This window comes from Hetaerina americana, unplaced genomic scaffold (genome assembly GCF_022747635.1).
Source record: "Hetaerina americana unplaced genomic scaffold, ioHetAmer1.1.p SCAF_2, whole genome shotgun sequence".
NCBI lineage: Eukaryota > Metazoa > Arthropoda > Insecta > Odonata > Calopterygidae > Hetaerina > Hetaerina americana.
In genome coordinates, this window is record NW_027286763.1 from 92,810,444 (window position 1) to 92,823,623 (window position 13,180).

Genomic DNA, 13,180 nt, shown 5'->3' on the forward strand with positions numbered 1-13,180 from the left:
GCGGACTCAGACCACAATTTAGTTATCATGAAGTTTAAGCGTTCTTTTCAAAAGGATAAGGAGGGGCAGTGGGTTAACAAATGGAATCCAGGAGCATTAACTGGATTGAAAAGGAAAAAATATCAGCAGGCTGTTGAGAAAATCATGAATGAGAGAAAAGAGCTGATTACTATCGAGGAAAAATGGGAACGTATCATAAGAGGGGCATCAAAAGTCGCCAAAGAAACTATAGGAACTGTTAATTGGAAAATAACATGGGTCACAGATTAGATTGATAGATGAGAGAAGAAAATGGTAGAATGTAAATACATAGTTAGCTAGAAGGAAGTGCAAAGAGTTAAATAATAAATTGAGACGGGTAACAAATAGCGCAGAGGAAGTAGTGTGGAAGACACAGTAAGAGGATATGGCATGTTTGCAGAGGAAGGGTGAAATTGGTGCGCTATACAAGAAGGATAAAACACTATCCGGACGTAAGAAGAAAAAATCTGTGCTAACAGTTACAGATAAGTCGGCTTAGTTAATAGCTGAAACAGAAAAGATCCAAGAGAGATGGAAGGAATACAGGTATATAGAGTAATTGTATGGTGAAGAACTTAAACCAACAAAGTATAGAAAAAGAACATGACATAGAGGAAGATATCTTAGGTCCAGACATACCCGACGATGAGAAAGAAAGGGCATTAATGGGGACTAAACAAAATAAGGCAAATAAGGTGCACAACATTCCTGCGGAACTACTAAAATATTTAGGAAAATGTGGGAGGAAGACACTACTAAATGATTCATAGTATCTATGAGGAAGGAATCTGGCTGGAAGACTATGAGTTCAGTGTTAGTTCCTATTTCGAAAAAGGTAAAGGCTACATCATGTGAGGGCTACAGAACAATAATTTTGATTTCCCACGCACCACAAATTGTTCTTAGGATCATCAACAAAATGATGTAGAGTACGGGAAATCATTAATGAGGGGATGATCAGTTTGGGTCAAGAAGTGGTGAGGTACACGTGATGCAAAGGCAGGAATGTGATCATCAATCGAGAGGATTATGGAATAAAATTAGGACGTATTTATCTGTTTCGTAGATTTAAAAAAGGCGTTTGATAGAGTGAGTTGGGAAAAACTAATGGGTATATTGCAGAAAATAGGAAAGGGTTGGAGGGAAAAGAGGCTGATCCGTAGCCTGCGCGTCTCAGACTTGTCAGGTGCGAGTGGGGAACGGAGATTCCGGATGGACAGTGTTAGGTAGAGGTGTAAGGCAGGGTTGCTCATTATCGCCGGTGTTGTTCAACGTATATGTGGAGGAAATGATCAAAGAGGCATGGGAAGAACTGGAGGTAGGGTCGAAAGTTGGCTGGGAATTTGTAAATGGAACTCTTCGAAATGGAACGCTCTTCGGCAACGCACATATATATAAAAACACAGATGTAGATTTTTAAAACAAAGAAAGGACACTCACATATATGGTTTTCACGTTTCCAGAGCACGACCGTTGACATCAGAATGATCATTCTGATGACAACGGTCGTGCCATCGAAACGTCCGAACCACATATGTTAGTGCTCTTTCTTTGTTTTAAATATCTTCATCTGTGTTTATATATATATATATATATATATATATATATATATATATATATATATATATATATATGTCTGTGAAGCTACTATGAGATAACTTCATATGAATTGGAATGGTACCAATGATAGTCTAAGAAGTCTAGTCTTTAAAAAATGATTTTACAAGGCTTTTTAGTTGCTAATCATTATTTATTTTCTTTAATCAGTGTACATACTTGAAGCATGAAGTGGAACTCAATGCGTTTTATTTTTTTATTATCACATAGGACCCCGCAAGACAGGGTTTGTGTGCCAGGTGGCGATTACATACCAGATTACTCTTGACCAAAAATACTTTTCACCCGTTGCGCAGTCAGACGTTATCCCTTATCGTGCGTTGGAAAAATGACACCATAAATCTATCTGTCTACACCTCTCTAATTTTATTCAAATTATCTCTACTACCGTAGTACGATGGGGGTAGTAATACATTTTTCTATCATCGCTAAAGAGTCATCCTTCCAATTTATGTTGGAGATTTAACCTGTAATTTAACCTTCGTACCGTGAATGATTCACAACCTTGACCCTCAAATAATTTCAACACGCTATTCAGTTTATCATAACAACATTTTACAAATATAGCACCTCTACGCTGCACGCAATCCAATTTGGCAATCATTCCAACTTCATGAAAATCTCATGAACTAGCGGCATATTCCAAAGGAGGCCTATCCATCGAAAGATACCATTGCTCTGGGAAACAAAAAAATAATGGAGAAAATTAAATTCCAGAACAGAATATCGCACATTATGAGTCTGTATAAAATCATTAAAAAACTCGAAGAGAAAGGACTAAACATCCAATATATAAATATATATATATATGTATATATATATATGTATATATATATATATATATATATGTATATATATATATGTATATATATATATATATATATATATGTATATATATATATATATATATATATATATATATATATATATATATTACAATTTATGCCAGGAAATGTGGGAACATTATCTTTGCAGCGTCACAGGCCGCAAGAAAATATGATCAAGTATTTCATATTACTAGCGAAGAATTATTTCCTATTGTGTAATGACATTACTGAGAGTCGTGGACAGTCCTGATTTTCAATTCACTGGGAATGTTGTGTACAGTATGCAGTGGCGGTGTAATCGCAATAATCTTCGGGATTCGTGGATCAATTTAGGTTGGCGTTGTGTTTGGTCTTAAACCCAATATGTTAATTTCCTTTGGATTTATATATGTATTTTACATACCTTCTATTATGTGCAAATTTTGAGAAATATTCGACAATATACGTGATCCTCGGTAAAGGAATAGTTTTGATCTTCATTTTCATAAAAAATATGGCATTGCGAGTCGACACTTCGGTTCGCGATCAATTCATAAATCAGCACATATCGTATTAATGTACGGATGAGTAAAAGAATTTAAGTACTCCTTTTTTACCCTATCATCTGCCGTTCCATCTCTTCCATTCGCATTACTTTACAATGGTGGAGGGACGAGCCCTTATTTTATTTCTATTTTATACATCAATTCTTGAAAGCCAAGGGACAACCAAGTACGTGCCACACGCGCATAAATCGTCGGGGTAGGCTTTCTGGGAATATTGGTGGGGGTATGAGGTGCTCCAAGAGTAATCACCGCGGAAGGAGGAGGGATTAAGTGAGGAGGTGAACGGGAGGGCGCCTAAACATCAAATGTAGTCGGATTTTTTTGTAATATATTCCGCTTATATTTTTTCATATGCTTCTCCGACTCTTCATCGCTCTTCCCTCTAAAATGTGTTCATACTCTCTCAGCCCTGCTACCTCTTTCGAAATGGCTCTGGCGGGTATGAAAGCTCGGACTAGCCATTTTTTATAAGTGGATTTGGCCCGTGTTGCATCGAGCATTTGACTTCCAATTCGCGAATGGAATTTGGGGCTCGTTGGTAGCACTGTAATTAATCATGGGATTAATCTATATGTAGTGGAATTATTCGGAAGGTTTAGACGGTAGCCTCTGTTTTTTAAAACTCATTAATCAGGTAAAAGGCAAAAATACGGTAATAAGGATAATTTCATTCTAACGTATCTTTCATGCATCTTTTAGGTTATAAATCATAAACAGTAATTAATACTTTAATCTCATCGCTAGGTGAGCTATCGGCGTCTTATTTTTGGTATATTGCAACTTCATTTAACAGCTTTTATTTAGTTTTGAAGGAATTTATATATTGTCCAAAGCAAGTATTACTAAATTTCTGTTTTGGTCCATCGGTATGGATTTAATGTGCATATATTTTCCAGATTTCTTGAAAATAAATAATTTCATCTCATTGACCATCACTTTGATTTATTTGATCTTTATATCATTTTCGTTATTGTAAAGTGTTCATCTGGCAATGAATAACTAGGTCCAGAATGTTTTTGGTTACGCGAGTAATTATGAGGCTTGTGGCATCATTTCATTGAAATTGTTATCTAATTCATTGTTCAACTCGTTATTGAAAACTTTTGTTGTGGAATTTTGAATTTCTTTCATATATGGTGTTCTTAAAGAGTAGTTAGTAATTAAAGTTAAGTAGAAATTATAAAAGAAAATTAAATATTTTTTTCGTTTCACCACATAAAGAGCATTCAGTTCTGTTCATGTGCTGTGAATAAGTTAAAACCAGCTGATCTATGTAGCCCGATTGGAAAGATCGATAAAGGCGGACTACCGAAGGTCATGAGTTTGACCTAAGTTTCTATTATTTTAGCGAATAAACGAATTGCTAAGGTATGCATATAACGAGAAGTATAAACGTTTCGTAAATAGCACACAGCCAAAAAATTGGAGAACATTAAAACCTACCCAATGGTCCTTTCTGTTACCCCTAGTTAGCCAACCAGTTTAATGGAATATTAGTAGTAAATTTTAGGGAGACGAGCGACCGCTGAGGCCAATTATACCGTTAGGGATGGATGGGAAAGTAAGAAGGTTAAAGAGAAACCCGGCGTCGACAGTAGCCCACTGTTAACGAAAGGCGCCAATGGGTCTGCAGCTTAACTTCCCGTCCGATGGACGGCGTACTCACCTAAAGTACTCTCTACAAAACACCTCTAGCACGGATTGAGATACCAGGGAAAAAGATTTCCCGTCTTCATGTTTCGAACCCGGGCCCTCTGAATGGGATGGCAGAACTCTAGCCACTGCGTCATGCGGATCTCTACTAGTTTGCTTATTTGGCTTTTAAGCTCACGAATAAACTATCTTTCAGACAAAAAATATTGATTTGAGTTTAATAGAAATAAAATGTTCAATTTATAGGTCTGCCTACGGCGGCTTTTGTCTTAAAATATTTTCAACTTTTCAAATTTTTAAATTTTACAATACATTTTTTATATTAAAATTTCCGGTTGAAACTTTTACTCTAATATGACTGAAGTGTTGTGCTTTTAAAAAAAATGATATGCTCATTAGGCTTAGTTTATTTCCTCTTCTATCAACGTTTGTTTTCAAATCATTTGACAACTTACATAGATTTTAAAAGATACTCGCAGAGATTTTTTAGTGTTGATGGGAACCACGTTCAAGTTCGGGCAGTTCTCTAAATTTATATTTTACAGACTTTGTGGTTCAAGATTTTTTGAAAGTTTTTCTTTTGATAAACCCTCAAAAATATGTGACTTAATTGGAATAAACCAATTCTAGTTAGGTTCCTCATATAGTTTAAATGCCTAGACTTTAATTGGCATCATAAATCATAGCTACGAGCTCGTACATTTTTCTCGGTCAGGTAAAATGGTGAAAATCCATCTTTTCCAGGCGGAGTGCGTTTTGAAAATGTTGTTTAAAATAACTCATGGCACTTGATATTCGCTGACTTCATAAGCTAATACTTCTTCGAATAAATCATCTTATCAAGTTTCTTCAATTTGCACTGAATACGAACGATGAACATGTGTGCACACTAGATGCATTATGCCTTCGTTCTTACATTTTATGCTCGCCTCGGGGTTTGCTACTCCTGCGTTCATGGATAGTTTTACGGTTTCTGCAAACTTTAATTTTTGTCGTAAAGGCTGTACTTATTCTCTAGATGAGATGCACCTCTGTCCTTGTGTAAAAAGTTTTATGATGAACCCCGTCAAAGTTTTGCACTCGGAGGTTTAATTGGATACTTCAAACCACAACTCTTCTCCCTAACCTACATTTTCCTACGTTTGTATCCAATGTCTGCAGATATTTCAATTATGAATGACTGGGGTCGCTCTTACTCTTTTTGGGGGGGGGATATTTTAGCAGACTAAGTGGATCGAGGCAGACAGTGCATCTATGATGGGAGTGGCCACTTAAAAAACAAGGTGTTTATAGAATTCATATTCAACTACGAGTTATTCGACGTCATTTTGTAGTCCAGTTAATTCTTCCTATAATACTACAGGTAATCCTGTAATTCTACTCAACTAACTCTACTCATTATACTAATACTCTAATTCTTCCTCAATATCTAGAAAAGGGATTCACCTCTTAGTCTATATTTATTTTACCTGGTAATCTGAAAATATAACATCTGGCTTTGGTACCTTTTACTATTATAATTCAACGCTATTTGTGAAAACGATTATATTATTTGGTCTTCCTCTAATTAAAATTTAATAATCTATTGTTTTTCTATATTATAAATGGGGATAGGTACAACTTTAACACTTACCATCCGCCATTACCAAAAGAGGCACTTAAATAAGGGTTTTCTGGTCCTACGAATTTCTAATTCGATAGGTATCGCGGATTTTGGCGATGTGGAGAGGAACGAAGGAATATTTTATCCATGCGGTTTTAGACTGGCTACGGACAAACGAGGAAGATTGGCAATTCCATGGCTTAGTTTATTGGCATCATAAATCATAGCTACGAGCTCGTACATTTTTCTCGGTCGGGTAAACTGGTGAAAATCCATCATTTACCCTGTTTATTTTAAGTGTAGATGCTCAAAAAAAGCCGGAGTCCTTCCAAAGTGCGCATGTGTGGACTAAATGATTGGATAAATGTGCCGAAATAATTGCTTGAAGATTAATTTTCTCAGCAGCTATAGTTTGCGTTTAATATTTGAAACCCGCTGTCTTTATTTTATTGATCATAATGCCTGTCGTCTCAGCTGGCTGCTCTTGTAATACATGCTCTCCTGCATTGTGAACACTTGTGGTTATAAATCTCTAACTTATTTCACACAATTGCAACTTTTTCTGTCTCGCATTTATCAATTATATACTAAAGCGCATGACTATATTCGTAGCATTACTAAGTATGTATTTTCATCTTCCTTAATGGAAGAAATAGCTTTAAGATTGTGACGGCAACTTCATCTTCTCCTCGTGTAAGAATCACACTTGGGGGGATTAAGGTGAGCTAGGGGTAAACAGCAAGACATACGGACTTGCTCGACCTGATTGCTGAGTCTTCTTGAAAAAATTGCATTTAATAAAGTAAAATATCGTGTTTGTAAATCTTTTCTCATCAGTTGAGCGAGATGATGTAAAGTAATTGGCTGGGCTTATTTGATAGACTAGCGAAATAAGTTGCCAGGGATATTGAAATTAACCTATTTTTTGCAGCATGTTTTAAGATTGTGTCATTTGTAGATACGGTAGTTAAAAATTTTCCACACCACCACCTCTCCGGGTGGGTTGGTAGGTTTGAAATACCATAGTGCTTAAAATATTTATAGAAGCAGCCTTGATGATGAAATAGTATTGACAGAAAAATTGGGTGACAAATTGAAATAAAGAAAGAAGTAGTCATATAGAGATTAGCGCTCTTTGACTCTAAGATGCAATGACATTCTATGCAGATTTGCTAGATTGAAATAATAATATAGTAAATTTGTGAAAGTAAATGCATCTGCCAATCGGAAAATTCTATCAGTTACAAATTACTTGTATATTTAAAAAAATGAAAGAATAACATTTTGATTAAGTACATTATCGCTTAAACTATGCATCATACTATTCTTTCCTCTTGTGTCCTCGGCTATTTCTCCTTCTGTGGGTGAAACAGCTCCCCAACGCCATCTCCTGGCTTAAGAATCGGGGCAATTGACTGCATAAATTACTCTTGTGATCGACACGATTCCACGTTCCCCACCATTCCTATGCTCGTCTTAATATGAGCTTTTATCCCTTCTCCCTATATCTGTATCCATGTGAATATATAGTATATATATATATATATATATATATATATATATATATATATATATATATATATTCACATCGATTAAGTTCATCATATATATGTATGTTTACACACATATGTATATATATAGTTATTTCTTTATTTATATTCTACGAGTAGGTTTTGGAGTAACTAGTTCCATGAAGTCTGGCCCTTGAAAAGTCTACCTGCTCATTCAAGAAAAGAACAAAATGTTTATCTTAAAGTATGTTTCTTTCAAAAAATTCCTATACTCAGCTAGTATTTCAACCATACCAAATAGTACTTTAACTTTAATATTTAAATATCTCATTTTATCAATCGCCCATCGCTCCATAACATTTTCGATTTCCTTCCTTAACGCTTGAATGAGGAAACAACTGGTAACAGCATACCTTTCATTATCGTCCACTCCTCTATCGAACAATATTTTTCCAGCAAATTAGTAAATATTTATATGTTTTGTGATATTTTTAGCAATCATCTATTGCCAAAAAATCTGATTTTTGAAGGTTACACTAAAGGTTTTCAAAGAAATTCAAATGACTCTCCAGGAGGACTGGTATGTCCGTCTAAACGAACGCATTATGTTAGGCACATAGTATCTTGCGAAATCAAATACGTGCTTCTTGATATTTTTCGGCATCCTGCATTAATCGTAAGCTAATATATGTGTTTACTGAGAAGTTGTAAAATAGGAGTGGGTCGAAATCCGAATTCTATGGGCTATAGATAACTTTAGTTTAAAACGGTTGCTTAATTATCATGGACTACGTATTGGCGGCCGAACCCGAAGCTCTCTCACTTTGAAAGGAGGAGAATTTTTCTAGAGGGTTAAAATCCTGTAGGGATCAAGGGCCGGGGACGTTATCAAGCGGTGGGGGTGGTTGAATGTAGTGGGCGGGCGACGGGTAGATGGAGGGAGAGGAGTTCACGCGGGTCGGAGGAAGAGAGCGGCGGCGGAGGATGGGGCGATGTTTTCTTCTCGCCGACCCGTCGTCCTCTCCCACCTCGCCGCCCGGTGCCTCGCTTTTCCTCCCTGCGTCACCCCTTTTGATGATAGTCCTACCTCATCCCACCATCCGGTAAGGGCGTGATAAACTGGCTTCGCTCCATATTTCAAACTCCTTTATTGAGGCTATGATTTATGTGAAATCGAGGCTGCCGTCCGTTCTCTTCATCCCTCTTTTATGCCGTTCATTCTCGCTCCCCATAATTCTTATCCCCTTCTCCTCATTGCCACTCCCTTCCAAAGGTTTGAAGTGCCTCCAGCGCACGCGCACGGTGCACTTGTAAGTACCACTTGCACCCTGTGCTTTCTCACCCGTTTCGCTGCCCTCGAAGGGGGGAAATCATATTGCGATCGAGATAAGACTTGTAGAACGCAAGATCTTGGTCGATCTCCCACCCATCCTCGAACTCTCGTCCTTCTATCTCTTGCTTGAATTATATCATATTGCGAAAAATTCCGCTCTTAATTTTCTTTCTGAGGTAAGCTAACATTTTAAAACATTCTTTCCCTGGAATCGATCACGCGGTAGGTATTCAGAGGCAAACTCAGGAGCGAAGAGTAATTACATCATCCAATTTTAATTAGGTGGCATCCATAAAAAGGGTCAACGAATGTCTACTCATGTAACACGCCAGGGTAAAGTGCGCTGATATCGTTAACTTGATTCCAGTGCTCAAGAGTTTTTTTTATTTTCCACAGAATATTGCAATTTTCAACTACAGGTAAAATATTTTTCGGAATTATTTTCATTATTTACATATTCCATCTCCGTTATCATCCACATGCCTAGCGTTGCCAGCCTCGTTCAGGGAAAACCTTTTAGGTGCCACCTTTAGATGTAAATGTGTCTTTGGATTATTTGAATATTTGTATTCATACTAAACGTACAGGGATATGTATATAAATAAATAAATAAATAAATAAATATATATATATATATATATACACACACACACACATATAGTATATATGAGTAAGTCTCTTTTTTGTGTGTTTTTGTCTGTGTCTACCCGTGCTAAATTTTATACATTATTATTCACGTAAGTAAGACTTCAAAAAGTATTATATATATATATGTAATATATGTATATATATGTGCATATATATATATATATATATATATATATATATATATATATATATATATATATATATATATATATATATATATCTACATATATACATACAAACACTTGCATACAATTTGTGCATAATCATAAAAGTGATAATAACGCGCATAATATGGTTAATATGTGCGTTAGTAATGCATAGTAAAATATGGTCCATTAATATCTGATCTTCTATCGTACACTACTGGATTGCACATTGTTATTCAGGAATATGTATATTTTCTGAATAAGGCGTTTTTTAGCGCGAATTTGAAGGATACAGAATTTCGGTCTAATGATTTCATGCAGTAATTTTGTACACGTAATATCAATGCTAATGTTCATTCCATGCATTATTTTGCTGTCATATAAGGAAAGGGTAGTCATGTTGAAAATGATTCTTTGAATTACTTTCAAGTTGGCACATCTCGTCTCACGAGATACAGTATAATGTATAAAATATCATTAGCTACAGTTATAACTTGCCAAAGAAAATATCACTGTTTGGAATATAAGAAGTTATTCACGACAATGAGGAAATTGATTCAATATGAGTGTACAATATTCCATATTAGTTATGGAAGTTGACTTAAATAGTGTGCGAATCTAAACATTAATGCAAGAATCATCACTTAAACATTAATATTTTACAAACTAAGTCAAGAGGCATAGGCTAGGTTAGTTTTTTAAATGAAAAATGTTCTCTCTAATATTTATTCACATAAATTAACCATATCCGAAATATTCATTAACTGACGACCGGTAAAAGTGAATGAAACTTCACCTTCACCGGTCAATGTACATAGGTAACGCATGGCACTGAAAAGACATTAACATGGTAGAAGGGTAAGTGTGGTTTGCGAGAAGGAGAAACGTAAAACTAGGAATAAAATATGAAATCTTACCCTAATATGAAAGGAAAGCCGACGAAATTCGTTTAGGTTGATTTAAAAACAAGTTTCTTTAAGTGAAGAATGTATTTTTAATAAGTTGTTAATTGAAATAAGTACAAACGAGTTTATATTATCGTATGTGAGCGAAGTTGTGCTCCTACTGCAGGCTCTACAGTACCTCCTATATATCACGTTACCTTATTTTAAAAAATTTCAGCATATTAGAGAAAAGGATTTCAAAATCCTGGCAACATATGAAATTTAGCATTTATATTTCAGGAGTGACTCTGGAATAAGATACAATAAAGAGGATTGGTCATGGAACGACCAATAATATCTGCGATAATGTGAATAAAATGACTAAATGTCAGACCATTACGGATTGGTGTAAAATGGGTGGGTTCTCAAACTCGCATCCTCAAGTATTACTCCTTGAGTTGCGCAATGTAATTTGTCCCCGACAAAAAAGCCATCATTTTTCATAAAATAATATTGCTCACGCATCATCTCGACACGGCAAGTGCTTTCCTGTTTCTTTTCATTTTATTTAGGTAGTAGGTTTTACTACTCGAATTGGAAATAAATGTTATAAATTTAATGTTATTAAATCAGTATCTCCGGGAAGGAAGAATCTTTATATTATCTTCATCTCTCGACCATCACACCGTGGGCGCCTATAATATCAGAGCCGCGGCCTTATTTCATCCCATCGCATGCAATATGGCAGGCCATTCATTTACCAATGCTTACCATCATCTTCCTCCGAGGGGTAAGTCACACGACCGATCCTCCCGGGTCCATCCATCCTTCGCCAAAGGGATGTGGAGAGTGGGGCAACTCGGGGTATGAGTCGGCGAAGGAGGTAGGGTGGCGCTCGCGGTAGGAGGTTTTGTTGTTCGGAGGGGAAATGGGGGGAGGAAGAGTTGCCGGGACGGCTCGCCGAGATGGGGGAGGAAGGAGACAAGGATGGGTAAAAGGGGGGCGGGGGAGATCGCCAAAGGCCTCAGATTTCCCGTAATGCCGCGTCGGCTTCGTAATTGCCCGCCTGCCCATCCCACCCGGAGACCCCCCCGGCTCCCGCCAACCTACCCGGGGTCCATTACACCCGTGACCTCTCACGCCGCCACCCTACCCACCCCCACAAGCTTCTCAATCCGACAGCACCAGGCCATCTTCGTGGCCAGCTCGACCTTATCATCCTCCCTCGCCCCTCTTTGCCTCCCCTCACCGCATAATATACCCTGCCACCCCGCTGACTTTCCCCTCTTTTCCACACCTCACCCTTCCACCCATGTCCAGGCCGTGGGTATCTCTTTCACCCTGTCCTTTTCGTCCTCAGGAACCTTTTTCTATCCCCGACCTCATCCACCGAATTGTAGGCTACTTTGTCAGACGTGACGTGATTATCTCCTTTGAATCTCTGCATCTAAGTGGCGCCTCACCATCGAGTATAGGGGTTATACTCATTCATTCCCGGCAAACGCGCAACACAATCCTTACACAAAGCGCCTTCCTTGGAAAAGTGGGTCCCGCACCACATAATTCCCACATGAATCATTTCTCGATACGTTAGGAGGATAATAAATCCATTGCCTCATTGCTTCGCATGGCTGCATTAAGTGTCAGTGTGTTCATTTGTCCTTCTGTGCCAATCGGGTGAGAGATCTTCTGGCAGGCGGCCTTTATTTCGTCCATGGGTGCGCGAAAGTATGGACGATGGAAGCATGAGCTTGCCACTCTTTGCATACCAAAATCATCAGTAAACGGAAAAACGACATAATGATCGTGAGTATTTTCCGTAAAATATAAAATTTCGGGTTGTTCTTTCTGTAGGAAACTCTGGGGTATTATATTAACTTGTTGGAAGTTTTATTATGAATGACTTTTCCAAATATTGGAGTGTACTTCGACCCTCTTTAATGTTAAAATTCCGAAGAGAAGGAGTCTCCCAAGACGGAATAGGTAGTATATGCTTCCAAATAGATCTCATAGCATCTCAATGCATTCCATGCCTAAATTATTATTGTCATATTCCTCGCCAAATTATGGTTGGGTCGAAATACGAAAAAAGTAAAGTTGCAGTGTTATTTTTCAATCTGTGTTACAAATGGATCTTAGTGTGTAAATGCAGGAATAGCCAAAAATGTATTTATGTGCAAGCTTCGAAACGAAACTTGGGTAAAATAAAAATTTGTGCACCTAATAAGTAATGCGTAGTAATCTATGGTTCTAGTCATTCTATAATAATTGCTTCCTGATATTCATTGATTTAATTTCTGAACTAATTCGTTCGTCAAGACTCTTATTATATATTTTATAAGTATAGTAAACTGTTTAATATTACTATTCGCTATTTTCAGCATGCATGAAT